Source organism: Centruroides vittatus, unplaced genomic scaffold, assembly GCF_030686945.1.
Source record: "Centruroides vittatus isolate TY-2023 unplaced genomic scaffold, ASM3068694v2 contig_487, whole genome shotgun sequence".
NCBI classification, from domain to species: domain Eukaryota; kingdom Metazoa; phylum Arthropoda; class Arachnida; order Scorpiones; family Buthidae; genus Centruroides; species Centruroides vittatus.
Genome location: NW_027122275.1, coordinates 817,629 through 833,135, shown reverse-complemented (window position 1 = coordinate 833,135; position 15,507 = coordinate 817,629).

The window sequence follows — 15,507 nt, the reverse complement described above, 5'->3', positions numbered from 1 at the left end:
ATATTAAAAATATATTATACATGTATAGTGCGAACATTTTATGTATCATTACAAACATTAACAATCATAAATTAAACAAGTTTGGAGCCTAATATCGAGGCCAAAATGATTCTAGAAGGAGTAGAAGAACCTTGACCCTAAGGCATTGAACCATATGGAAGAATGCAGTAAAGCATAACTTTTTTGCTGTGTAAAATTATACCTAAACACGAAAATTTAATATTTGTGAAGGGAAATGAAACCGTAAATTAAAAAAATAATAATAAATTATAATAGTTTTTTATTCATAAAAAAATGCAAATATTTATTTTATATCGAAAGATTTAAAAATAGGAGGAAGTAAAATATTTTTTTTATCATCATCGTCATCATCATCCACAGCCGATGATTTTGAACAATCGTAAATGATAAAAATTGTAGACAAAGATGTCGTGAGTGTTGACTATTTTAAATGCTGACCTCTTATATAAAGTATACAGAAATCTCGTTCTTCTAAAGCATAATTATCTTCATTTATTCCTTTGTTGTTATTGAATTAAAAAATAAAATAAAATAAAAATTTGCACGCCTCTCGCTTTACATGAGTAAAAAAAAACAAAACATTTTTTTAATCACAAAAATTACATTCAAATGCTACTAAATCGAGTGTTGCGCTAAACTGAATCATCTCAAACTATAAAAATACCTTTCTATGTAGCACTCCCCTAAATAGCGCCTCAAATACTATTACTAAATCTCATTAGTACACAGTAAAACTTCGATTTATCGTCCTTGAAATTAGTATTATATTGAAGTGTGGCGCAAAATCGAAGTATCTGAAATATCGGCGATAACGTTTATAAGAGACATCGTACGTTTAATAATTTACAGATATTGAAGAGTTCTCTATTCAATATTAATGGCGAAAACTCTTTCATTGACGCTTTACGCGGGTAGCGCTATTTAGGAGTGCGCTATATCGAGGTTTTTGTATATTTCTTTAAAAAGTTGTAGTTTTTTTTTTTAATATGTACCCTTAAAAATATCAAATACGCTATTTTTAAATAAATTTTATAAATTAAAAAGTTATGTATTTATTATTAAATGCATTAAAATAAAGAAACAATTTAAGTAAAAATATTTTTTTGTATTATTTAAAAATGAGAAATTTATTTAAATTTTATTAAAAACAAGAGGGGAAAAATTGTTTTTTAATATTTAAAAATTGAAAGTAAATAAATAAATTTAAAAAAATATATTTTTAATAAATTTTTTAAAGTGAAATTTATAAAAAAAAAATTATAATTTTTATTCTAATATTTTTATTAATAAAAATTTATTTTTTAAATTAAAAAAATATATATTTTAACGTCAAATTAACATTGAATATATTATTTATATTATTATTTTTATTTTTTTATGTTTTTATTTTAAAGATATTAATTTTTAAATATTTTAAAATTGATTTTTTTAGTAGAATATAAATGTAATTTTTAAACATATTTTCTATTAGATTTATTAGATATTTTGTATTAAAAATAATAATTTTTTATTATTAAAAAAATAATACGAAAATGAATCATTATTGATTTTTAAATTAAAAAAACTTTTTTAAAAATTTAAATAATATTAATTTAAAAATATTTCATTTACTCTCAAAATATTTGCATTATTAAATGAAACTTTATAATAATTTTAAATAAATAAATAATTTATTTATCAAAGAATAATTAATTATTCCTTCTTTAAATTGAATTTTAGAATAAAAAAAATTTAATTGTAAATAATTTGATAATTAATATTTTAAAAATTAAAATATTTTATTTGTTATAAGAAATAAATATTAAAAAAAAAGGGTCAGGTATGTAAACATTTTTTGGCAATTGATACGTGCTGCCATCTGTCGTTAAAAACTGTAACTGAGTTCTCCGTTATCTAAACATTAAAAAATATATTGATATATACTGTACAGTACATCATAAAGTATTTAATAAATATTTAAAATATAAATATTAAAAATTAATTTAATTTATTAAGACTTTTAAAAATTAAATAATGTTACACTTTTATTTAATTTCCTTTAATGTTTAATGTTTTAATAATAACTTAAAAATATTAAGAAAAATAAAATACTTTTTACTTCCTTCTGTTTTCTATCGTATTAAAAATGTGATAAAAGCTTTTAAATAAATAATATTTAATAAATATTATTTATATATTCAATTATAAGACATTTTATTATTAATTTTTTTATTTTTCTAATATTAAATTTTGATTTTTGAGTAAATATTTAGCAATGTTTACATTATTTTTATTTTTTCGTTATATTTTGCTTTGTTTTAAATATAATGAATTTGTTCTCAGTAATTCATTGGTATGTATGATTATATTTGATTTACATATAAATTAATAGCACAAATTTAATTACCAATCAAGATATTAAGCCAAAACTAAAATAATTAATTTTTAAACGTTATTAATGTTGAATTTTATCACAAAAAATCACAGAAATTTAGTAAAAAAAAATATTATAAATAATTTTTCTAGTAATTAGAAAGCTTATTTTCTTCTTATAACACGTAAAACAGTAATATAATTTATGATGCATAAAAATCAATATAAAATTTTTTTTATCATATTTAAATGCATTTTTTCATTTTATATTGCACATAATAAAATTCCTTTGAGTAATTCACATGTGTGCGGACTTATAATACCTTTAAACATATAAATATTAGAATAAATTATTACTATACACAAGATTTTAAGCCAAAAATGCGAATAAGAAAAATAATAATATTAATCTATAAAATACAATTACTGATGTGTATTAAAAATTTTGATTTAAATCTTTAAAAAAACTTACTTTTTATTAAAAAATGGTGTGATTTTCCTTAAATTATGGATTTAAAAGTACGCTTGACGTTAAAAAAAAACTTCACAACTGTGTATAACCCGCACCAGTTATTAATATAATTTAAGTGAAAGAGTAATCAGCAGAAACGAAGTTTATATAAATTCACTTATATATGTTTATCTACGAGTAGAAAAATGTAATTTATAGTGCATAGAAATCAATATAAAGAGCTTTGCCATATTTAAACGTACTTTTTTTTAATTTTTAAATTACTCTAGGTAATTCGCACGTATGCATATTTATAGTATCTTAAAAAGATAGAATAAACTATAATTACACACAAGAAAATGCAAATAAGATAAATATAATTCATGTTATGTCTGAATTAAATAGAAAAAAGTTATTTATTTTATTAAAAAATACTATAATTTACATTAAATTAGGGATGTGAAAGCAGCATTCAGCATTAAAACTCCGTAATTGTGTATAACGCGCACCAGTTATTAATGTAATTTAAGTAGAGGCGTAATGAACAGAAAGGAAGTTTATACAAATTCACTTATATAAATACTTATAAAAAAGTATAGAAATAAAAAATAAATAAATAAAAGACGAGGAGGAGGAGGAAGAAGAAGAAGTCAGTTAGCAGTTTATTCCCATTTCTAGCTCGGCCATTAAAGTAGTAAGAAGGAGAAGGAAGTTTTTGTATAGAGTAAACGATGGATCGAAAAAGGGTCGAATTATTCAATCAAGGATACTTCTTGCAATTGCAAGAGTTACATGTTTTGTGGTGCATGGAGGCTTTGCTAAACTAATCAACTACAGACAAATAGGCAGTAATGAAGAATGAAGAATTGCTAGCTCGCATCTTCCTTCCCCCTTTGGGAAATTGGGAAGTCAGAAGCTAATTTCGGTGTGATGAATGATACCAGAAGGAGAAACTCTCCAACTCTGGCTCGTTACTTGATCCTTTCTATCGAATTATGTCTTAATATATTAATGTATCTCACATACTATTAAACGTTTAAAGTGGTCTCATTTCTCAGTTTTTATTAGGTATAATTTTTTCTAATTAAGATAAAAATTTTATAGTAATTAATTCACTTATTTAACGTTTGAATTTCTTGTTTATAAAAAAAGAAATAATTTCTATTTTTTTAACAAGTCTGCAAAGAAAAAAATTGGAAAATTCCTGAAATGTTTTTTCAAAAATGATATAAAATTTAAATCGCTAATATAACTGGTGTGTATAAATTAAACTGAAATAATTTTAAACTTATTTTGAGTAATTTGACTTAAAAGTATATTTATACTTTAGCTTAAAAATTAAATATTATTAATTCAGATCTGAATTTTTAAGTGATCTCGCCATGTATTGTATAAATAGAGCATTAACTGGTTTAAATTTATCAACAAAATGCTGCATTGGAAAGCAGGTAAAATGTGGAACGAAGGTAAAAAGAAACGGTAACAGGTGGCATTAAATCATAAGAGCAATCACTTTCGACTATAATTAGTTATCGTATTATTTAGTTAACTTAACGCAGTGATTGACACCTCTCTAGAGGATTAGAGAGTGGACAGATCGGCTCCTCCGCATCCCATGGGGAAAAGGGAAGAGAATAATTGTTCGTGACTAATTATGAAAGTATAGAGTGTATATATACAAACGTTAATGCTTATAAATCTCATCGAGAGATGGCGCTAGGATGAGAATGAGTAAGTGCAGTTAGAATTTAAGTTGGTAGAGGAGAGCAAAGTGGAGACCGGTATGTCCCAACAACCTCATTATCGATAATCAGATTGGTTGGTCCGGCGGATACAATCTCATCCCAAGGGACGAGGTCGGTCGACACAAAGAGAAAAGACACGTCAGAAGATTGGGATTTCTCTTCACATCAAAAACGTACCACGTACGCAAACTGTTGAATTATAGAAAGGATGGAGGAATTGAAGGGGGAGAACACATGAACTTTTAGGTCCTGTGCACCAAAAACTCTAACAAAAGCTATTACTCTCCTTCTTCTATCCGTCCTTTTTTTGTCAGATGAATGTCCTTTTCGCTACCTTTCTTTCTTTCCTTCTTTTTTCCCCCTTTATTTGTAAAATTTATATAGGTTCACCTGTTTATTTTTTATATGGAAAAGTTAAACAGGTTTTTTTTTCTTCTTCTCTTTCTCTTCTTTTCCATCTACCTTCTTCGTCTTTTTTTCTTCTTTTGGTTGCATTTTAAATGCTTGTAAACTTGTAAATAATAAAATAATCGTGGATTTTTGTGTGGATTTCGAGTATAAATTAATTTATATAAATTAAGTTTATTGTTTACAATAGATAATTATCATGTTATAACTGTTAAGGAAGAGTAAATAATAGTTAAAGTTTGCTAGAATATATAATAATCTAATGTTTAAGAAGTAGATAAAGTAAATAAGAAACTAAAAAAAATAATTAAGGTTATGGTTAGAAGATGCATAATTAAGATAAACGATTAATAATTAATAAGCAATTAAGATATGCAACTAACAATAAAGAAGTGTCTGAATTCATTTAGGCAATAATTAGAAAACAATTAATATATTTAAGAAGCAAAATAATTATTTAATGATTAATAATTAATAAAAATAGAAATAGCTGAAGGTACAGATGATTAAAATGTAAGCTGGATGATGATATTTACTTTAATGATTAATGCATATCTTTCAATAAATTAGTTAAATTTTAATTAATTTTTCTGTACTGAAATGTAGCTTTAGAGAGATTTCAGCAATTGATTGCTGTTTGAAACGTAAAAATTGTAGGAAATAACAAAAATCTCTACTATTAAAATCTCAAGATTATGTTAAACGTGTTAAGAAATCAGTAATAGAATTAAGTCATTTATTCATACTAAAATTAATTAATTAATTAATTAATTAATTATGTGGAGTTTTAAACAAACAAAGGAAGTAAAAAAGGGAAGATTATCATTCCCTCTCTTCAAGAATTCAATTCAAAAATGTAACATTTGTATTCCCATTGGCAAAAGTGCAACCAATAACCTAACTTGAGCTTGGTTCACGTGACTGTATCTCAGTAAATCCCGGATGTTACGGCATTGGGGAAAACGAAAGAGACTAATTCAATAGCCCGAGGTGGGTCGGTCGGATTTACAAGCAAAGATGGGCGGAGACAGTTGGAAAAGCGTACATCATAAAACAATTCCTTCCCCCTACCGAACACTAACATGTGATGTCTAGGGGGAAGGTAAAAATATCACCTCTCTAGTCCCCGCCGAATGAAAAATTAACATTAAGGGAAGTAATGGATGTTTGGTAGTATAGGCCCCTGGTTTAACTTCATTACCTCCTTCGTCTCGTGGGGAATGTTTGGCAAACATGGAATCACTATTGCTCTGCCACTTCATGTTCACCTAACGTCCCTGGTGACGTGTAAGGGAACTACTGGAATGATTCTTGTTGCACACGATCACGTTTTCGAATTGGTGCTATTTCTTCTGAAATGTCGTTTTTACCTCTAAATTGTTTTCTACTAAAGAAGACGATCTTATTGCTCTTTCTTTAACTATTATCTACTCGAATAAACTTTTAATATGTATATTTAATAAAGTAAACATCATTACCATCCATTTTTAGAAACAAAATAATCATTTCATCAGCGGAAAATATAATATCTCGTTTCTTAAGGATTATCCTTCTGGATAAAGAGCATTTTTATCTGTTTTTTTAAACACAGGCCATGTTTATAGCTAAATGAAATTTTTAATGTACAGTACATATTAAGAAGTCAAATAGATCATTATCCATTTTCAGTGAAGAAATTAAAATCAAAATGACAATTTAATCATTAAAACCCGAAGATCACATCTTGATTCTGAACAAGATTACAACTGGTTTTAGATTATTAAAGTAATTAAAGGTGGAAGAAACGATAGGAGTGAACTTCGAACAGACTTTTCTATCCATCGAAATGTCCAATTATTAAACAGAAGATAAAGAAGAAAGGACACCCCTTTCATATCCCCGGTGTGTGAGGGTCTTGGTGAATCCCAATGGAGAAATTGCGGTCTGGCACCATACGTTAGACGAAGATCATGCAATATTCATACTACAATCATGATACCCGTAATGTAGCAATATCCCTTCTGACTCACGCTTGCCATCTAGCGGAGAAACAGAGAGCTAGCATCAAGAAAAGGGGCTCTTGCTAGCTGTCTTTACACGATTTCTCCCTTGATTGAAATTAATGACGTTTTATAACTTACCCCAGGAATCACCCTGTTACATCATCTTAAATATAAAAAAACAAATTAGTAAATAAAACTATTTTGATTTAAAATTTCTATTCTAAAATAACATAAAGCATTAATAAAGTCTTTTTTAAAAAAGTCCCCTTTGAAGGTGTCTTTTCCTTAATGTATTGTAGGTTAAAGGAGAAGCAAACACTTTACCACTCCTTTAAAAAAATTGCTTTAATTATTAAATTAAACTTATAAAACGCATTTAATAAAATTTAATTAAAAGAAAACAGTTTTATTTTGCCAAAAATTTAATAAGATATATTATTAAGAAAACACAATTATAGATATAAGTTTATAAATATGCTGAAGTTTAGTAAATTACAAGTAATAAGCTTATGACACGGTCTGAATAAATAATGACAAATTTATGAATGGAGAATTAATAAAAGTATGATTATTGTTGTCACTGTATCTCAAACAGAATAGTATTACATTCATTTATTTATATTATTAATAATATATTTGTAAATTAATTTATATATTGCATAAATAATGTCTATAAACAGTAACATTGTTATCTACTCCTATGGGTGTTTTTGATGTGTATTTATATAATTAGGCATAAGTAATAATCATAATTAGTAAAATTATTAATATACATAAGGTCGAAAATGAATTAATTGAGTTTTTTGCCTCATTATACTCGAGTTTTTTTAACTTTAATAAAGCATGAAGATATTTTATAGAGATGTGAACTTTTAAGATACATTTTAAAGATTTAAAGGTCTATTTATGGTTTACTCTCTACGAAAAAACCAATCTCTGTAGCTGTATCCATGTTAAATGATATTGCTCCAACCAGTTTCTCTGTAAGCAGACGAATCAATACAATCTTTATCGACAAACTGCACGAATGCGTGGCTTCGTGATTATCTGATATGGCAGGTGGTGCCCAACCAAACAGGAGTATTGCCCTAAGCAGATTACACCTGCAAAAATCTCTTTAATTAACGTATATGCAACAATTAATTCTTGCTGATAATTCTCATTAAAATTTAACGATAAATGTTGAATTTTTTTTTTCTTTCTTTCCTTTCACTACTCTTAAATTTTTATTTTTATTCTTAAGAGAATTAGCGGAATGTTTGATATTGCATACGTTCACGTTCTCCTAAACGATGCTTTGTTATTGATGTACGGAATAAATAAATAAATAAATAAATAAATAAGAGCTGATTAACTGGAATCGACTTAACAGAAATCCTGTAACGAATTTTGGAAGATTTTTAAGATTTAATTCTTATGTTTTTTAAGGATAACATCAAAAGAAATAAATTAAATTTTAGTAATCTATCTTTATTTTTTTATTTTTTCGTCCAACGAATTGTATTTTAACAGCTCTTTTTCTTTTCTTTTTTTGTATAAAAATTTGACTTTATTTAAATGCTTTACTTATATTTTCATCAATTTATTATGGAACGTTTGAATATCTTTACATAATTTATTTCTGTCGAAGAAAATTGAGCAATTTTTATGTTAAATTTCTAGATTATGAAGAATAGTTTTATGTAAAAGCATAAAATTTAACGCAATTGATTCATAAAATATGAAGATTTTCTATCAAGGTTAAATCCTCGTAACATTACTTTTTATTTTTGAAATAATTATACGATTTTTAAAATAAAAATACATATTTTTATACGCGACTCTTAAATAATATGAAAAAGATAACCGTAAATTTTCCAGGTTAAGACGGAGACAATCTCTTGATAACTTTATAATGTATTTTAATTTTATTAAAGCAAATTAATTATTAATTAATTATTTAAGAAATATGTTTAACATCATTAAGTCTCCTAAAATTACAAAGTTCAGCTTATCGAGCATCTTTTCAAATCAAATTTCCTACAAATCGAAGACAAAATATGAAACTTATTCTTAGAAAATATATTAATATATTTTAAAAAATACTATTTTTAAACATGAAAAATAGTATTTTTTTTAAGGAGAAAATCAACCAGAAGTGATAAGCGCTCTCCTTAGATCGAAAATAAAGTTGTAAATTCTAATCGGTAGCATAAATTCTCTCAATATTCACTATTAAAGCATACAACGAGAGTCATTATATACTATAACTATATTTAAACAAGTAAAAGTAACAAAGTTCACAAATTCCAATAATAATTCATTCGCTCAATTTCCCGATTTCATCTACGTTCAGGGAACGATAAAGGCTTGGTGTATTGAAGGTAGATTGTTATCGCTTGTTCAACAACCCCCTAGTGCAGTGGATTAAATATTGTTACTGCTTAGAACATCCGAACTAATGGGACTTGCAAGCCGTCGTAATATTATTAATCTTGTTTCCTCCGGGGAAAAGCTGGGCATTCATCACCGAGCTTGTGTTACAAGCACATTAAGAGATTCTACCAGATGCTCTAATATTCACAACAACTCCAATTTTTTTTTTATTTTCCCCTTTGCCAAGGTTTGATTAAAGCATCAACTATCAAAACATGCAAGAAATATATACATTTATCACTTAATTATGATAGCGCGAGTATATACATCCACTTGTTTTAAACTACACTGCATAAATTTAACTAAGGAAAACTATAGTTTTTTTTCCTGTTTAAGCTGATAAATTTAAGTGTAAATTAGTTATAAAATAAAATTTGAGAACTTGAAAGTTAGAGATTATAAGATACAAGATAAGAAGGAAAAAAAATCTGTAATCTTCGAAGGATAGAGGTTAATAAAGAGGATAATTATGATAATAAACGTTTATTTTATTATTATTTTAATAATAAACATGTTTATTTTATGTAATTCTTAAGTATCGTTTATGTTTATCAACATGGTTACAGCTAGATGTTACTTAAGATTATGTAAGATTTATCAGTCAAGTACTTGAAGAATTACGATTTCACAAGCTTTTGCTGATAATTTAAAATGTTTTTCTCTTTATCGAGGATAAATATATATGCTTTTTGGTAGATAAAATTGTTTTGGAAACGTTTCCATAATTGCAAAAACAAATTACTTTGAAATTTTAGGTCACACCTAGGTAAAACGAAAATTAGAATGATGTAAATTATTCTTAATGCAAATTGTAATTGATAAATTATTAAAAATTACATTTTTTATGTGTTTAGAAGAGAATTCTGCTTTGAAAATATATTAATTCATATTATATAACAACAAATTAAATATTCATGAAGAAAATAACGATAAAAATTCTGTTACAAAATGTCAAAGTGATACATATAATGATACAATGATATAACAAACCATAACCCTTCTGTAAGTAAAATTATATATATTTAAGAACATTTTTAACGTTTTAAAAGCCTTTCTGAAGGTTAAATTTATTTATTTTGAAGCAAAAGCTTTGATTTATTATGATTTATCACGATACACGTGATAAACTTATCGCTACCAAAGAAACTAGAGATGATTCAAATTTAATGATTAAAACACAGATTTATTTTACTAAAATAAATAAATTCAACGTCTTAAAATGATTATTAAATATACAATTTTATTTATAGAGGCTATATAAATTTGTTATATCACTTTCTCATTATATGTATCGCCATAAAGTGTCAAAGAGGTACATATAATGAAAGAGTATTATAATAATTTATAGACCTTTTATAGGTAAAATCATATATTTTAAAATCATTTTTAAGTTTTAAAAGCGTATTTAGAGTATTAATTTATTTATTTTGAAGCAAAAATCACTTTTTATTAGGAATTATCACGATATACGCGACAAACTTATCATCACTAGAGAAGCGAAATGTGATTTTAATTTAATGATTAAAATGGTATTTTCACTAAAATAAAATTTTTAGATGCGGAAAAACATTAACTAGTAGAATAAAAAAATTTGTTGACATGAACGAAACATATAAATCTTTAAAAATATATATAAAAAATTGAAGTTTGAAGCAAATACGAGGTGAAGAGGAGGATGAGATTAAAATTATATTGTCTTGTTATATCTATATAGAAACAAAAAGAAGAATTAAGTTTAGTTTAAGCTTGAAATAGGAAATTTTATGTTATTTCTCCTTTTTAAATTATTTATTTTATGCTTTTTTCACTATTAATTCTTAATAAAAAAAAGAGATTTTTATGGCAAATAAGCTCGCTTAAAGCATACGAAAAACATCAGAAAGCGTAGTTAAAGTTAAATAAATACATAGAGATATCATATAATGATTAAATTCTGATTTAACTGTACAAATATAGGATCGATTGCTAACACACCACGATAAATAAATATACTTATCAATGTATGCAGATAGGATCACGCATCGAATATTTGCTCTGCACTGCTTCTGTTTATATTAAAAAAAAAAACAATCGATACTATTAAAAAACAGCAAATTGTTAACATAGATACTGTTTTTCTTTTTTAAGTTTGAGCATTTGATTTAAACGAGCAATAAATAAATACAAATTCTATACAGTTGAATGCGTTTTTTCTTTAATTTAAACTGCATTTAGCCCTATTTTTCCTCCCTTCTTCGTTGAATATTTTCAAAAATAATCGAACTTTTATTTGTTATATAAATTTATTTATTTTTCTTCTTATATATTTTTAAAATTTAATTTTGGATAAATCAAGAAGAAGAAGAAAAAACGAAGTATTTTTGAACATATCTCGTTCGATGGTTTTTCGCTTGCTTATTTATGGGAAACATGCTTAAAAAATAGTAGAAAGGTTTGCTAGAATACCGAAAAAAAAATTCCACTAAATTTGGTATTTCTCATAGAAAAATAAAATGATACTTTAACAATTTATTCCTAGATTTTTTTTTAGCTATTGTTATTCTTTTAACCTGGAGAGAGAAAGGGAAAGAGAGAAAGGAAGTGAGACAATCTTTCTTTGTAAATGTGCGATTGCTTTGGTGTTGATCGTTTTCAGCTGCATTTTTGTAGCCACAGACTTAATGACCTACCTCACACCGTCTAATTTATCCTTAACTGGTACTATAGAGGATTTTTATAGCTTTTTCTCTTCACCGTTTACCATTTCTCCTTCCTTACTTCAATACAATGTTTGGAAAACATTCTATCCAAAAAATTACAGCATTTGATTCTTCGATATTGTCTCCAGAAGTTATTTTAAAGATTAAACTTTCATCGTTTTAAAAAAATATTAACAAAATCGACTTTGTTTTTTTCTATAACACCAATGTAATAAAGTTTTACGAAAATCGGTAAAGAAAATACATTTAAGAAGAGAATTTTTCGAAAATTTTGTTCAAAATAAATAAATTCCTTGATACTAAAAAGATATATTCAATTTTTACAACGTGTTAAATCATTTTTATTTATTTATTTATTTATTTATTTAGAAAAATATATTGGTTTAAAAGACATCGTTAATGTTGGCTTCGCTGCAATATTTCTTCGTATTGCAGGAAAGAGGAATTTACAGGCTATGACATTACAAAACAAAATCCCGTTAAAATCGATGTAAAAATAGTACTTTTTAAATATTTTATTAATTAAAAAGTATTAAAAAATAACATATTAACTATTTATAAATAATATAGTGTATAAAATATTAATTAATAATTTAATATTTCTTCAGATAGAAAGTAATATTTGAAAATGTTTGCGTTAAAACATTTAAAATGATTTAATTTACAAAAGTAAGCCATAAACTAGAAAGAGAAGATTAAAAATAAGAGAAATAAATCAAAATTTTCGACTTTATAAAAGTACTTTATTAGCTACAGAGCGGTAAAACTCAGTATATGTCATAGGATAATTTACTTCGAAGAAAATGCGATCATTTTTTAAAAATCTAACGTAATTTCCAGATAATAATAGCATTAATAAACCTTTCTACAATCACCTCAAATGATAAACATTCAGGTAAAGTACCCCAACTTCATATTCATGGCATACTTGATACGATTTCTAGAAAGCATTCTAATAAATCTAAGATAGCCGGATAAACATGAACATTAGAGCGATAAGAAAATGTCTAAAGGAGAAGGAGTACGCCTCGTCATAAATAAATGTCAGTAGATGGAGGCTTAGAGTGGAACGAAAGAGCAGAATTTATGATATGATAGCAAAGCAGATTTCTCTTTTCCCGAGTGCTCGGATTACAAATCTAATTCAGTCAAATACATCACTTGTTGTACGAAATGGAAGATTTTGAAACGTTAAACCAAATCACAATAATTCAGTTCTAAAAAGAACACGAAGAAGAAGACGAGAGAGAAGAAAGTAAGAGGAGGAGGGGGAAAAGAGGTGGAAGAAATAAATAAATGAATGGAGATTCTCTATAGATTCGCATCTTTAGATGAAACGAATTGATAGAATTTTAATGTAAAAATAATATCGGTAAACATACTTCAATAACTGAACTTAGATATATGTACTTATATGAATTTATATAAAATCAAATTTTTCACTTTACATAACATAAATATAAGTGATGTAAAAGGAAATTTATAATTTTTCTCCCTTTTCTGATAAAAAATATTGAAGAAATTTTCGAATTTTTCTTCTGTAGAGTCTATATATGTTTTATATAAGTCATGTGGAACAAAACATAAGTTGTAAATAAGATTAGAAATGTTTGACGAGATTAAGAAGTGGTAGACCTCTTGGCGATATGTTTAGGTTTTTTCTACGAATTGGCTTATGACATCTGACAATTTACAGTAAGGATAAAATTCGGTAATAGTCGCGTAACTCCTTCAAAGAAAAACTAAAAAAAAATAAATATATAAAGTTTTTTCTACTATAAAAATAAGATATTAAGTCTATTTACCAAAGGCCCATTTTTATATAAGACTCTATATAAGATAGAAGAAGAAAAATAAAAGAAAAAAAAAAGGAAAAAGACGGTAGAAGAAGTTGAAAAATGAGAGTGGTAGGTTGTAGTAGGGCAACAAGAACGTTACATCGAGTTGGAAACTATCTTTAAAAGAATTTAATCATCTTATCTACACTTTGGCATAGGTCCAATCTTTTTCTTCGAATCCATCTAATCTATAAACGATTTTTCACTTTTTCAACCTCAGGCTCTCGTTTTCGGTCACTTTTATTGCAAAACTTCTCAATATCATCACAGCTATTGTATATCCACTTATCGTGTTGGACTGCATCCAAAATTTATGAAGTCGAAAGAAAGTTGGTTGGTCGAGTCTGATACTAAGGGGGAGTTTCTGCTCTTTTTCTCCAATTCCCCCCGCCCAGTTTCGATCATGTAGTAAATGATACGGTACATCTAACCCTGTACTGTGACCTTGTCGACCAGGCCATGCGTGGTGTTAGCGGAAAACATAGATTAGTATAACGAAAACGACACGATCGACTCTCACGATATTAACTGAGGGTCATTTCCTGTCGTGTGGGGAACAGAACCACCTGCCATCCCCAATCTGTCATTAATAGGGTGAAAAGGGGTCGATAGGATGAATGTTCACCTGTCCTCTTGGTCAAGTTTTAGGTGAATTGGTTTCATCCGGCTTTTGTGGTGCTTATTGCTTCCATACTATGTCATTTTTTATTTTATAAATAATTAAGCAATTAATATAATTTTCCAATCATTTTTAATTGTAATATGTTAAATAAGCTTAATTTTAATTATGTAAGCTATCGAGATGCATTATTCATCAGCACATACGTTGATGCATATTACTCCTGCTAGCTTCTAAGAGGCAAGAGAAGGGAAAAACTTGAAGAAATAATGATCAAAATGATATAATTTTATAAATAAATGATTTTTTATGAATATCTACGCCATTTTTTAAAATTAAAAACATATAAAACCTTAATTTTCACAGAGATTGAATAGAAAACTCTTAGTTCTTGTATACAATTACACTTATAAAATATTTAGTAAATTATAAAAATAATTTATACATTATTATAATTAAGAATTTAATTACAATTTATAGAAATAGCAATTTAAAAACTTAAAATTTATAAACTAGTTTATGATTAATTTTTTCTATATTATTTTAAAAATAAATAAGTTTATAAATTCCTAATTAAAATTACATAAACTTGACACAGATTATAAATTTGTAATACAAAGATTAATTGCCTTTAAGCATTGTATTATAATAATCAAATTTTCATGTAACTGCAATTAAGAATTTAATTAAAATTTCAAAAATTTAAATTAATTAAAAACAATTAAAATTTTAAATTTTAATTCAGAACTTTATTTATTATAAAAATATAAAAATCTGATTTATTAAAATAAATTTATATCATTTAACAATATTTCTCTTTATAAAAAATTGTACGGAATTCAAAATAAATTGACATAAACAAATTACAGTTATTTAACAATTAGAATAATTTAATTAATTAAAATTTAAAACAGTTAATGATTACATTAATTGTAATATTATTATTATATTATATTTAAAAAAGAAAAAGAGAAAAA